The sequence below is a fragment of the Schistocerca gregaria genome, chromosome 7, assembly GCF_023897955.1.
Source record: "Schistocerca gregaria isolate iqSchGreg1 chromosome 7, iqSchGreg1.2, whole genome shotgun sequence".
NCBI lineage: Eukaryota > Metazoa > Arthropoda > Insecta > Orthoptera > Acrididae > Schistocerca > Schistocerca gregaria.
The window spans coordinates 403,728,560-403,741,777 of record NC_064926.1 but is presented as its reverse complement, the minus strand read 5'-3'; the positions used below and the strand labels follow the sequence as shown (position 1 = coordinate 403,741,777).

Below are 13,218 nucleotides of genomic sequence, written 5' to 3'. Positions count from 1 at the left end.
TGAACATTCACTGATAGAAGAGGTTTGATAATACCGAGCGTTAGTCTTATTCTGAGGAAGAAATTTCTGAGAGTATGTGTCTGGAGCACAGCATATTACGGAAGGAAATCATGGACTGTGGTAAATCCGGAAAAAGAGGAGGAATGAAACGAGAGGTGCGCTTTTGCAGAAGGATAGAGAAAATTAAATGCAGTGATGAGCTAGGACATGAAAAGATCTCCCATACAGCTGGCGAGGAAAACAGTATTTGAAAAATACTGACTGCAAGAGCAGACAGAGTGACGGAATGTATCAGGGAGTAACTTCTACGGTAACAGAGGGAGCCGTAGAGGGCAAAAACTGCAGCGGAAGCCAGAGGTTCGAATATATCCAATAAATAATCGAGATCGTTGGACGTCAGTTGTGCTCTGAGATGAAGAATTTGAGAGACTAGAAAGAGGAAATCGAGTCGGTCTGCATCAAAAAATAAGAAAAATAATGTCCTTTAAAAAAGAAACAAAACAAAATAAAATAAAAAATCCGGAGCCAAGATCCACAGTTGCAACGTCTGGGTTGATACCACAGCACTGGAGTGTGGTAGTCGTCTGGCTTCTAGCGAGGCGGGTGTTCTGCAGTACGGGCCGGGCGATAAACTGCGCCCCGGCTGACACCTTTGTTAATATCCTCCCACCAACGAAGACCAGCACGCAGGCGCACAAGCTGCGCGGACACCACACCTGGCGCGCAGTCCCTCATGCCGGCTGCCGGTGACGGCTACACGGCCCGCGTGGGCGGCCGGTATTAATGTGCGCCGTGTAATTTGAGCGCTGGGCACTGCGTCTCACGAGCGTCCACACGGTTCTCCCCGCTCTCCGCCCTCCCCACTGGCATCGTCGCCGAATGCCGTGTCACCAATAGCCGACTAACGCCCCACGCTCCGTTTCAGTTTTCTATAGCGCCGTAATGGTCTCGCGGCACCAATTGGCCTATTGTCGCCCCGGTTCCTTCTTCCTCTGCGTACTGCAAGTCGAAATTATTTCGTTTATCAGTTTTGTTTTCACATGTTGTCGTTGTGGTCTTCAGTCCTGAGACTGGTTTGATGCAGCTTTACATGCTACTCTATCCTGTGCTAGCCTCTTCATCTCCCAGTACCTACTGCAGTCTACATCCTTATGAATCTGCTTAGTGTACTCATCTCTTGGTCTCCCTCTACGATTTTTACCCTCCACACTGCCCTCCAGTACTAAATTGGTGATATCTTGATGTCTCAGAACATGTCCTACCAAGCGATCCCTTCTTCCAGTCAAGTTGTGCCACAAACTCCTCTTCTCCCCAATTCTGTTCAATACCTCCTCATTAGTTATATGATCTACCCATCTAATCTTCAGCATTCTTCTGTAGCACCACATTTCGATAGCTTCTATTCTCTTATTGTCTAAACTATTTATCGTCCATGTTTCACTTCCATACATGGCTACACTCCATACAAATACTTTCAGAAACAACTTCCTGACACTTAAATCAATACTCGATGTTAACAAATTTCTCTTCTTCAGAAACGCTTTCCTTCCCATTGCCAGTCTACATTTTATATCCTCTCTACTTCGACCATCATCAGTTATTTTCCTCCACACAATAGCAAAACTCCTTCACTACTTTAAGTGTCTCATTTCCTTATCTAATTCCCTCAGCATCACCCGATTTAATTCGACTACATTCCATTATCCTCGTTTTGCTTTTGATGATGTTCATCTTATATCCTCCTTTCAAGACACTGTCCATTCCGTTCAACTGGTCTTCCAAGTCCTTTGCTGTCTCTGATAGAATTACAATGTTATCAGCAAACGTCAAAATTTTTATTTCTTCTACATGGGTTTTAATTCCTAATCCAAATTTTTGTTTTGTTTCCTTTACTGCTTGTTCAATATAAAAATTGAATAACATCTGAGATGGGCTACAAACCTGTCCCACTCCCACCACAACGACTGCTTCCCTTTGAAGCCCCTCGACTCTTATAACTGCCATCTGGTTTCTACACAAATTCTAAATAGCCTTTCGCTCCCTGTATTTTACCCCTACCACCTTTGAAAGACAGTATTCCAGTCAACATTGTCAAAAGCTTTCTCTAAGTCTACAAATGCTAGAAACGTAGGTTTGCCATTCCTTAATATTTCTTCTAAGATAAGTCGTAGGGTCAGTATTGCCTCACGTGTTCCAACATTTCCACGCTTTCACATATTCCCTGCTAAAAACGGGATTTTTCCAGGGGCGCTATCACAGGTTCTATTCGTGATAGAAAGACATGTTTCGGATATCCCTTGAGCCAAAGACAACATGTATACCCATCAGAAGGATCGTCTTGATGTATACCACTGTGTCAAAATGCGGTTATTACATAGGTCCTCCAGCTTAAGCAAATGGAACAATTAGCTTGGTTCTTTTTGCATTACATGTGGCCGACATAGCGCTTTTAGGAGCTTCATGGGCGGCTCCTGAGAAAAAGCAAAAATCTTGGTTTTTAGGTGCCAAAACGGAGCCAGGGATTCCAAGATGGTTGATGATGATGAGTCCCATACTTCTTTACAGAGCGTAGGGGAGCGACACGGGAGACCCGCGCAACCTTACTAGAGCAGGTCGTAGTGGAGGTGGTTTGCCATTGCCTTCCTCCGACCGTAATAGGGATGAATGATGATGACGACACAACAACACCCAGTCACCTAGAGGCAGGAAAAATCGCTGACCCCGCCGGGAATCGAACCCGGGACCCCATGCTTGTGAAGCAAGAACGCTACCGCGAGACCACCAAGACGGTTATGCCCAGCAATATCACCAATACAGCTCAAGTTTTACAGAAGCCCGAAATTCAGAGCAAATTTCAATGCGAGATTCTTTTAACAGTTTCCACAATGATACTCTGTCTCAAAATCTGGCAGGAACCCCAAAGCCATTGTGGTCGTATGCAAAATAGGCAAGTGGCAAGACACATTCAAAACCTTCACTTCGCGATAACAACAGTCGTGTTATTGATCACAATGCCACTGAAGCGGCGCTTTAAATGCGGTTTTCCGAAATTCTTTCACGAAAGAAGACGAATTAAGTATACCAGAACTCGCATCAACAACAACTGCCAACATGAGTAACTTAGAAGCAGATAGTCTCAGTGTAGCTAAGCTGCTTAAAAGACTTAAGAAAGGCAAGGCTTCCAGTCCAGATAATATACTAGTCAGGGTTCTGCCAGACTTTGTTGATTCAATGCTCCAAAGTCAGCAATCACATACAACTGTCGCTCGTAGAAAGATCCGTACCGAAAGACTTGAAAGTTGCACAAGCCACATCAATTCCCAAATAAAGGAAATAGGGGCAATGGGCTGAATTACAGACCCATATCACTAACGTCGATTTGCAATAGAATTTAGGAACATATATTGTGCTCGAACATTATAAATTACCCAGAAGAAAACGATTTATTGACAAAGAGCCAACACGAATACAAAAAAATATCGTTCTTTTGAAACATAGTTAACTCTTAATGACTGCTATCCATAGAGGCCGTCAATCTAATTTCACATTTTCAGATTTCCAGAAGGCTTTTGACACCGTTTCTCACACATGCCTTCTTATCAAATTGCGAGTCTCAGTTGTGTAACTGGATTCGTGATTACCTGTCAGAAAGATCAGAGTTGTTACTGATTGACGAAAAGTCATAGACCGAAACAGAAGTAATATCTGGCATTCCCCAAGGTAGTTTTACAGGCATTCTGTTGTTCCTGCTATACATAAACGATTTAGGGGACAATATAAGCAGCCCTCTTAGGTTGTTTGAAGATGATGGTGTCGTTTACCGTCTTGTTAAGTCATCAGATCATCAAAACGAACTGAAAAATGATTTAGACAAGATATCTGTATGGTGAAAAAGTAGCAATTGACTCTAAATCATAAAATATGTGAAGTCAACCACATGAGCACTAAAAAGATTCCACTAAATTTCAGTTACACGATGAATCGGTCCCGACGGAGGTTCGAGTCCTCCCTCGGGCATTGGTGTGTCTGTTTGCCCTTAGGATAACTTTGGTTAAGTAGTGTGTAAGTTTAGGGACTGAAGGCCTTAGCAGTTACGTCCCATAAGATTTCACACACATGTGAACATTTGAACACGATGAATCACACAAATCTAAAGGCTGTTAACTCAACTAAATACTTAAGGATTACAGTTACGATACACTGAAGTTAGAACGATCACATAATTTATGTTCTGGGAAAAGCAAATGAAAGACTGCGATTTATTGGTAGAACACTTAGAAAATGTAGCAGGTCTACTAAAGAGGTTGCTTAACACAACGCTTGTCCGTCCTCTTCTGATGTCCTTACTGACTTCTCATGAAATTTTCCTTTTTTTCCTCGTGGATATTGCAGTTCTTATTGAGTGTAGTACAGAATGAACAATGTGACTAGCATATAGACAAGGAAGGATATGTGCGCTTTAATAGAGTTAACGTAGGAATTTTACACCCGTACATTTTCGTAAACAACCTGTGTGACTTTCGAGCCAGATACAGGCATCAATTGACGATGGAGCGCGCTATGGTCATGTATTCCACGTTGAAAGACACGTATCGTATGCATTCCGCGTGAATTCCATGGATCGTGCGACGAAGCCTTTAGGATTGATTGCAGCATCGTAGCGGCAGCTTCAGAGCTGTCCACTTCGCGTGTTATTAATCTTTCAAAAATTGGGTTCCACAATGCTGTGCTCAGTTTACAGAACGGGCGACTTGCAGCTGTAAACCATTGTTTTAAGTTCATCATATGTTTTTCTGTAGGGCTGACGTGCTGAAACAACTTTAAATGACAGCGTCGTGCTTATACCGGTGTACGGCGTTGAACCAAACGTCGGGTGCGGATCGCACAAGCTGTTTTCCCAGGACTCGAGCGCTACGAGTGGAGGACGTATTTTAGGAGACGGCCAGCTCAGCTCGCAGCCTGCTGCTGCGGTCTCCTACGCGCTGACGGCAGTCCTAGTTGTTCTGGTTTCCTCGCAGCTCGCCGATTCCGCTCTGCTGAATAAACATTTATGATAAAAGCTGCGGGTTGCTTGTACGTACCTCAGGCTAACTGTGCGGCCTCTAGCAGGGCGTGTTGTAAGTCTTCTCGCGACGATCCCACCACAACGCACACAGCATCACCTGTTGACAGATGACACCGTAACTATAGGATAGAGAATGCCACCAGCAATCTAGACGCGGCTATAAAATCATAAATAATGTAAGTAAATACTAATATTAGTCAGGCCTGCTGGTATAGTGGTAAAAAGCGTGTCTGGAAACAGGAAGATAGCGAGATCGAAAATCCCGGCCAGACTACAGAGTATTTCAGTCTGCCTTAAACATAGCCTTCACCTCTGCTTGATGTGACGATTGCTCAGGAACGGCTGCCGGTTCAGCTTCCCCGCTAAGATTACCGGGATAGGTAGTAAGCTATAAGGAGGTCTTAACCAGGAGTGGATGTTGAGAGCTCTTAACCAGGAGAGGATATTCACTATCTGATGTTGATAATCTTCTCCATCTACATACATATTCCGCAAGTACCGTGCGGTGCGTGGCGAAGGGTACCCCGTATCACCACTAACCATTTCCTTAGCTGCTCCACTCGCAAATACAGCGAGGAAAAAACAACTGTGTATGTGCCTCCGTATGAGGTCTAATTTATCTATCTTCAGCATCCTAACGTGAAATAAACGTTGACGGCAGTAGAACCGTTCTGCAGTCAGTTTGAAATGCCGGTTGTTGAAATCTCATTGGAAAACAGCTTCTTCACTCCAGGGATTCCCCACTGAGTTCCCGAAGCATGTTCTTCATAACTGTGCGTTCTTCGCACAAATCTAGTAACCCGCCTCTGAATTTCTTCCATGCCTTCATTTAACCTTATCTTGAACGAATCCCGAACACTTAAGCAGCACTCAAGAAAGGGTCGCACTAGTGTCGTATATGCACGCTACTAATGTTGTGTTCGAACATTATGGAATTGGTTTTCCTACTCATCTGCATTAACTTACGTTTTGCTACATTTATGTCTAGCTGCCATTCATAATACCAGCTAGAAATAGGGTCTAAGTCATCTTGTATCTTCCTATCCTCATTCAATGACGACACCTTCCCAAACGCCACAGCTTTATCACCAAACGATGTCCACCAGATTATTTATAAACATAGAAAATAACACACTCCCCTAGGACACTCCTGACGATACCCTTGTATCTGATGAACACTCGCCATCAAGCACAACGTTCAGAGTTCTGCTACTTAGGAAGTCTTACAGCCACTCGCATATCCGGGAACCAATTCCGTATGCTCGTACCTTCTTTAACAGTCTGCAGTGGAGCACCGTGTCAAATGATTTTCGGAAATCTACGAATATGGAAACTCACTCATGCCGTTCATCCATAGTTCGCAAGGTATCATGTGAGAAAACGGCAAGCTGAGTTTCGTAGGAGCGATGCCTTCTAAAACCGTGCTGACCATATTGGCGTAGATAAACATGGTGTGTCATCACAGCTAACTTCCACTATGCTCCAATATTGTCCTACTATTGGGGAATTGCTGGTTACAAATTTCACTATTCCTAACGAAAATCGCCTTCCACCCTTTCTATGTGCGCCCCCGGTAGCTGAGTGGTCAGCGCGACAGAATGTCAATCCTAAGGGCCCGCGTTCTATTCCCGGCTGGGTCGGAGATTTTCTCCGCTCAGGGCCTGGGTGTTGTGTTTTCCTAATCATCATCATTTCGTCTTCATCGACGCGCAAGCCGCCGAAGTGGCGTTAAATTGAAAGACTTGCACCCGGCCAACGGTCTACCCGACGGGGAGCCCTAGCCAAATGACATTTCCATTATATACCCTGTCGATCAGTCACGGAAGATACTGCTACGGTTGGAGCATATCCCAGTGAATCCTAGTATTCAAGTGTAGCGTGTCGTCCGCTAGAAAAGGAAAGAATCGCCATTAACACGGTGAAAAAGAAATCAATTATTTTGCCATCTTTCCGATAACATGCTCTAAATATCGCACACGCGACATTATATTGCATAAACCGGGTGGCAGAAGGTGAGGAGCATATGCTTCCACACTGAGAGATTCTGCCCTAGGACTTGCATACTCTGTCAAGGAATACAGCTCCTCTGTGTGGAAACTAGATGTCAAACTACGCAACACGATGCCTATTATTAGTGGATCCATTGAAAGTACACCCCTGCAATGGTTACCCGTGCCGTGGCACATTGCCCCAACTGCACTACTCAGAAAGGGCTTCTTGGTCCGTCAGATGAAGAGGATTCAAACTGATCTAGAAATACCAGAGCATAACGACATTCCTCTTACACTATGTGATCAAAAGTATCCGGACACCCTCAAAACATGCGTATATTATATTAGGTGCATCGTGCTGCCTTTTACTGCCAGGTACTCCGTATCAGCGACCTCTGTAGTCACTAGACATCGTGAGAGACCAGAGTGGGGAGCTCCGCGTAACTTGCCGACTTCGAACGTGGTCACGTGATTGAGTGTCACTTGTCACTTGTGTCATACGTCTGTACGCGAGATTTCCACACTCCTAAACATCCCTAGGTCCACTGTTTGCGATGTGATAGCGAAGTGGAAGCGTGAAGTGGCACGTATAGCACAAAAGCATACAGGCCGACTCGTCTGTTAACTGACAGAGACCGCCGACAGTTGAAGAGAGTCGTAATGCGTAACACGCAGACCGCAGACATGTATCAAGACCATCACACAGGAATTCCAAACTGCATCAGGATCCACTGCAAGTACTGTGACAGTTAGGCGGGAGGTAAGAAAACTTGGATTTCATGGTCGAGCGGCTGCTCATGAGCCACACATCACGCCGGCAAATGCCAAACGACGCCTCGCGTGTGTAGTGCCAACAGTGAAATTCAGAGGCGGTAATGTTATGGTGTGGTCGTGTTTTTTGTGTAGGGCGCTTGCTCTCCTTGTTGTTTTGCGTGGCACCTTCTCGCTTCCCACTGTTGAAGAACAATTCGGGAATGGCGATTGCATCTTTCAAGACGATCGAGCACCTCTTCATAAAGTACGGCCTGTAACGGAGTGGTTACGAAACAAGAACATCCCTGCAATGGACTGGCCTTCAGAGAGTCCTGACCTGAATCCTTTAGTACTACTTTGGGATGTTTTGGAATGCCGACTTCGTGCCAGGCCTCACCGACCGACATCGATACCTCTACCGGCGCAGCACTCCGTGACGAATGGGCTACCAGTCCCCTAGAAACCTTCCAGCACCTGATTGAACGTGTGGCTGCGAGAGTGGAAGCTATCATCAAGGCTAAGGGTGGGCCAACACCATACTGAATTCCAGCGTTACCGATGGAGGACGCCACGAACTTGTACGTCATTTACAGCCAGTTGTCCGGCTACCTTTGACCACATAGTGTATATCACTGAGAAGATTGAGGCCAGGAACCCCCATTAGTCTTAGAGGATCAACAACTAAACACACACTTGAATATCATTGCACAGTGGTGGACAGACTGCAGCGCCGAAAACGTGACGATCCACTGGCCCACTCCCGTCTCCACACAAACACTGACTGGGTTGGAACGTTCCCACCGATGTTGGAAAGCTCTCAACAGGGTTTAAACGTTACATGGAGACTTGCAGGACGTTCTGTACAAATGTGGCCATTCCTCAACCTCTCAGTGTGGCTGTGGTGCTCTGCGCCAGACAGTTGACCGTACTATGAATGGCTGTAACATCAGAGCGTACCCAGGACCAAAAACGGATCTGCAAGAAGTGAAGGCTGCTGCAATTTCAGAGCAAGATGGCTTAGAATTTAATATATACGATTATGCTTGCTGCTCATGTTCCTTAATCCAATCAACTTTATTAGTGTAAATTTCGTGTTCATTTAATTGTTCTTTTTATTACTTATCTTATAGGTCATTTTAAATTACTTTTTGTAGCTGACCTGAATGTTCATTCAACTTCTCATCTTAATGTACAATTTATGAAATGTACTCGCAGTTGCAAATATGGATAGCCATCAGTTCCACAATGTAATGACGACAGTGAAAATTTGTGCCATACCGGGATTCGAACACGGATTTTCTTCACATCGCGAGCGGCCAACTTACCATTGCAGTCTTCAGTTTAGCACAGACGTTATTTTCTCTGGTAGCATTCCATGTCTGGCAGGATTCCATGTTGCACCAGGAGCCAACAATGCTGCAGCTAAGCTATGGCGACATTAATGCACCACTCAGAAGTAACTGTCTGCGGGTCAAGGGGTCAGATAAATAGAAGTACACTAACTCAGACACACGGAAATACTGTGCCGTGGATCGGTACCTCTGAGAGAGACAGGTAAACTCGTTGCGAAAGAAGATAAACCTCACTTGGCTAACGATTCGCCTGAATACAGAAACGGGAAAACTCTTTCGAGCATTACAAATGTTATGCCACATTACGCAGCTTGAAATTAGAGAAAGCGGTGATGCACAGCTACACCGTAAATCCACAAACCGCAAATGGATTTATTCTACTTCGCTCGAGCGAATTCACGTATCAGTTTCCTTCATCGCAACTTACGGTTGCCTTTACATAATATGTTTTTTCTGTCTTATTTTGGAAAACAGTCTGTAAGTCCTTTCAATATATTATTACTTTGACAAGAAGACTGCATAGTCAGAAAACTTGTATATGATAGTGTTGCCTTAGAAATAAATACAAGTAATTTTATAATACGACTTACAAAGATTACATTAAAATAATATGCACAACAACTCTGAAATTTCGTTGCTGTTGCTGTCAGTGGTGGTTTGATAACTGCCACGCTAGTTTATCTTCGTCACTTCAAATAGCTGCCTAACTACTCCATCTTACATACAGCTGAGGTTTGCTGTACCACAACTCTCGGCTCCCTATATAACTTCCACTCCGCACGTTACCCTCCATTACCAAATTAATTATATCTTTATACCTCAGGATATGTCATATATTTCTCTTACTTCCTTTAGTCAACTTGTATGTAAATTTCTCTTCTCCAGCATTGTAGTCATCTAAGCTTCAACACCGTTCTGTGGCCATGCATTTCAGAAACATCTGTTTTCTTCATTTTTGTACTGCTACACTCCAGAATGAAAAAGTTCAGGAAATATTTCCTAACAGAATGAATTTGTCACTGTGCAGTGAAGTGTGCGCGGATATGAAACATTCCGTGCCGGACCGAGACTCGAAAATGAGAGGTTTGCCTTTCACGGGCAAGTGCTCAGCAACTGAGCTACCCATGCATGACTCACGACCAGGCCTCACAGCTTTACTTCCACCAATACATCGTCTCCTACCTTCCAGACTTTACAGGACTTGCGGCATTAGCACTCCTGGAAGAAAGGATATTGCGCAGACATGACTTAGCCACAGTCTGTGGGATGATGAATTTTTCACTCTGCAGCGGAGTATGCGCTGATATCAGATTTTCTGGCAGACTGAAAGTATATGCCGGACCGAGAATCTAACTCGGGACCTTTACCTTCCCCGTGTAAGCACTCATCAAGCGCGACTCGCGACCCGTACTTGGCCCCAGGCCATGGCTCGCCGCTTGTCTCCGCAATATCCTTTCTTCCAGGAGTGCTAGTCCTACAAGTTTCGCAGGTGAACTTCTGTGAAGTTAGGAAGATAGGAGGCGAGGTATTGGTGGAGGTCAAGCTATGAGGGCGGGTCGTGCCTTGTTCTTGTGTAGCTCAGTTGGTGAGCTCTTGCCTGCGAAAGGCAAAGGTCTCGAGTTCGAGTCTCGGTCTAGTCTGACACACAATTTTAATCTTGCAGGAAGTTTCAACATTTTATAAAATTTGATTATACATTATACCTAAACATACACTCCTGGAAATTGAAATTAGAACACCGTGAATTCATTGTCCCAGGAAGGGGAAACATTAATGACACATTCCTGGGGTCAGATACATCACATGATCACACTGACAGAACCACAGGCACATAGACACAGGCAACAGAGCATGCACAATGTCGGCACTAGTACAGTGTATATCCATCTTTCGCAGCAATGCAGGCTGCTATTCTCCCGTGGAGACGATCGTAGAGATGCTGGATGTAGTCCTGTGGAACGGCTTGCCATGCCATTTCCACCTGGCGCCTCAGTTGGACCAGCGTTCGTGCTGGACGTGCACACCGCGTGAGACGACGCTTCATCCAGTCCCAAACATGCTCAATGGGGGACAGATCCGGAGATTTTGCTGGCCAGGGTAGTTGACTTACACCTTCTAGAGCACGATGGGTGGCACGGGATACATGCGGACGTGCATTGTCCTGTTGGAACAGCAAGTTCCCTTGCCGGTCTAGGAATGGTAGAACGATAGGTTCGATGACGGTTTGGATGTACCCTGCACTATTCAGTGTCCCCTCGACGATCACCAGAGGTGTACGGCCAGAGTAGGAGATCGCTCCCCACACCATGATGCCGGGTGTTGGCCCTGTGTGCCTCGGTCGTATGCAGTCCTGATTGTGGCGCTCACCTGCACGGCGCCAAACACGCATACGACCATCTTTGGCACCAATGCAGAAGCGACTCTCATCGCTGAAGACGACACGTCTCCATTCGTCCCTCCATTCACGCCTGTCGCGACACCACTGGAGGCGGGCTGCACGATGTTGGGGCGTGAGCGGAAGACGGCCTAACGGTGTGCGGGACCGTAGCCCAGCTTCATGGAGACGGTTGCGAATGGTCGTCGCCGATACCCCAGGAGCAACAGTGTCCCTAATTTGCTGGGAAGTGGCGGTGCGGTCCCCTACGGCACTGCGTAGGATCCTACGGTCTTGGCGTGCATCTGTGCGTCGCTGCGGTCCGGTCCCAGGTCGACGGGCACGTGCACCTTCCGCCTACCACTGGCGACAACATCGATGTACTGTGGAGACCTCACGCCCCACGTGTTGAGCAATTCGGCGGTACATCCACCCGGCCTCCCGCATGCCCACTATACGCCCTCGCTCAAAGTCCGTCAGCTGCACATACGGTTCACGTCCACGCTGTCGCGGCATGCTACCAGTGTTAAAGACTACGATGGAGCTCCGTATGCCACGGCAAACTGGCTGACACTGACAGCGGCGGTGCACAAATGCTGCGCAGCTAGCGCCATTCGACGGCCAACACCGCGGTTCCTGGTGTGTCCGTTGTGCCGTGCGTGTGATCATTGCTTGTACAGCCCTCTCGCAGTGTCCGGAGCAAGTATGGTGGGTCTGACACACCGGTGTCAATGTGTTCTTTTTTCTGTTTCCAGGAGTGTATTAATCTATTTCAGCAAAATTTAATCTTGTTATTGCCAGTCTGCGCTTTACATTTATTTCTGCCGTCGTCAGTTATTTTTCTACACAAATAGCAAAACTCACGTACTATTTTGTGTCTCAGTTCCCAAGCTAATAAACGTGGCAAATCTGAATTAATTGGACAACAGTCAGTTACCCCTAAATTATTTTTGTTGAAATTCATTTTATAATGTTTTCATTATACCACCCATTCAGTTCTACTAATATTCCAAGTTATTCGTCGTCTCTGACAGAATTAGAATGTCGTCGACAAACCCTAAAGTTTAGATTTCTTCTCCGAATTTTTCCTAAGTATTTTACCGTTTGCTCTAGGTACTGTCTGACTGTATCAGTTGCAGGCTACAAATCCTGTCTCACTCCCATCTCAGTTACTTACTTACTTTCATGTCCTTCGGCTATTAATGTAATACCAATTTTTTAGGCATAAGTTGCTAGAAGCTTTTCGTCTCTGGTAACTTCCGAAATTGGAAGAGCATATATCAACCAGCGTGATGAAACGATACCTTGTTAAAATAATGTTCTTTTGTCTACGTTCTTTGTCAACTGGAATTCTGAATTCTGAAATGAGCAGTCTACACTTTCGACACTTTATATGATCTGTGGAACCATTGGTCTGAACCTCTCGCGCCTTCATTACTGATGTGAACTTTGCCTTCACTTCGAAGCTACTTACAAGATACAACCAAGGTGACTAAATGTGATACAGACGTAAAATGTAAAGCAGCCATCAGTAAAAAGCTGCTTTTCTACTCATGATTGGATTGGAAGCGGTATGTTTTTTTATGCATTCCAGCTTAGAAGTGGCGCGGGCTTATAGTATATAGTGAACCCCAACGACTTTCTTTACGTATACAAATCAGTGCTTAAGTTGAAATTCACTTG

At 45.4% G+C, this 13,218-nt stretch overlaps 1 protein-coding gene across 1 annotated transcript in view; it reads right to left on the bottom strand.

Annotated features, from left to right (window-relative positions):
* The window catches only part of LOC126281863 (ras association domain-containing protein 10-like), a 1,002,113-nt gene that overhangs the window by 654,407 nt on the left and 334,488 nt on the right, over positions 1–13,218 (bottom strand). The window contains exon 2 of the mRNA XM_049981129.1: positions 5,082–5,162. The gene's annotated coding sequence lies outside the window, so the exon portion shown is untranslated. The remainder of the gene's footprint in view (positions 1–5,081; positions 5,163–13,218) is intronic.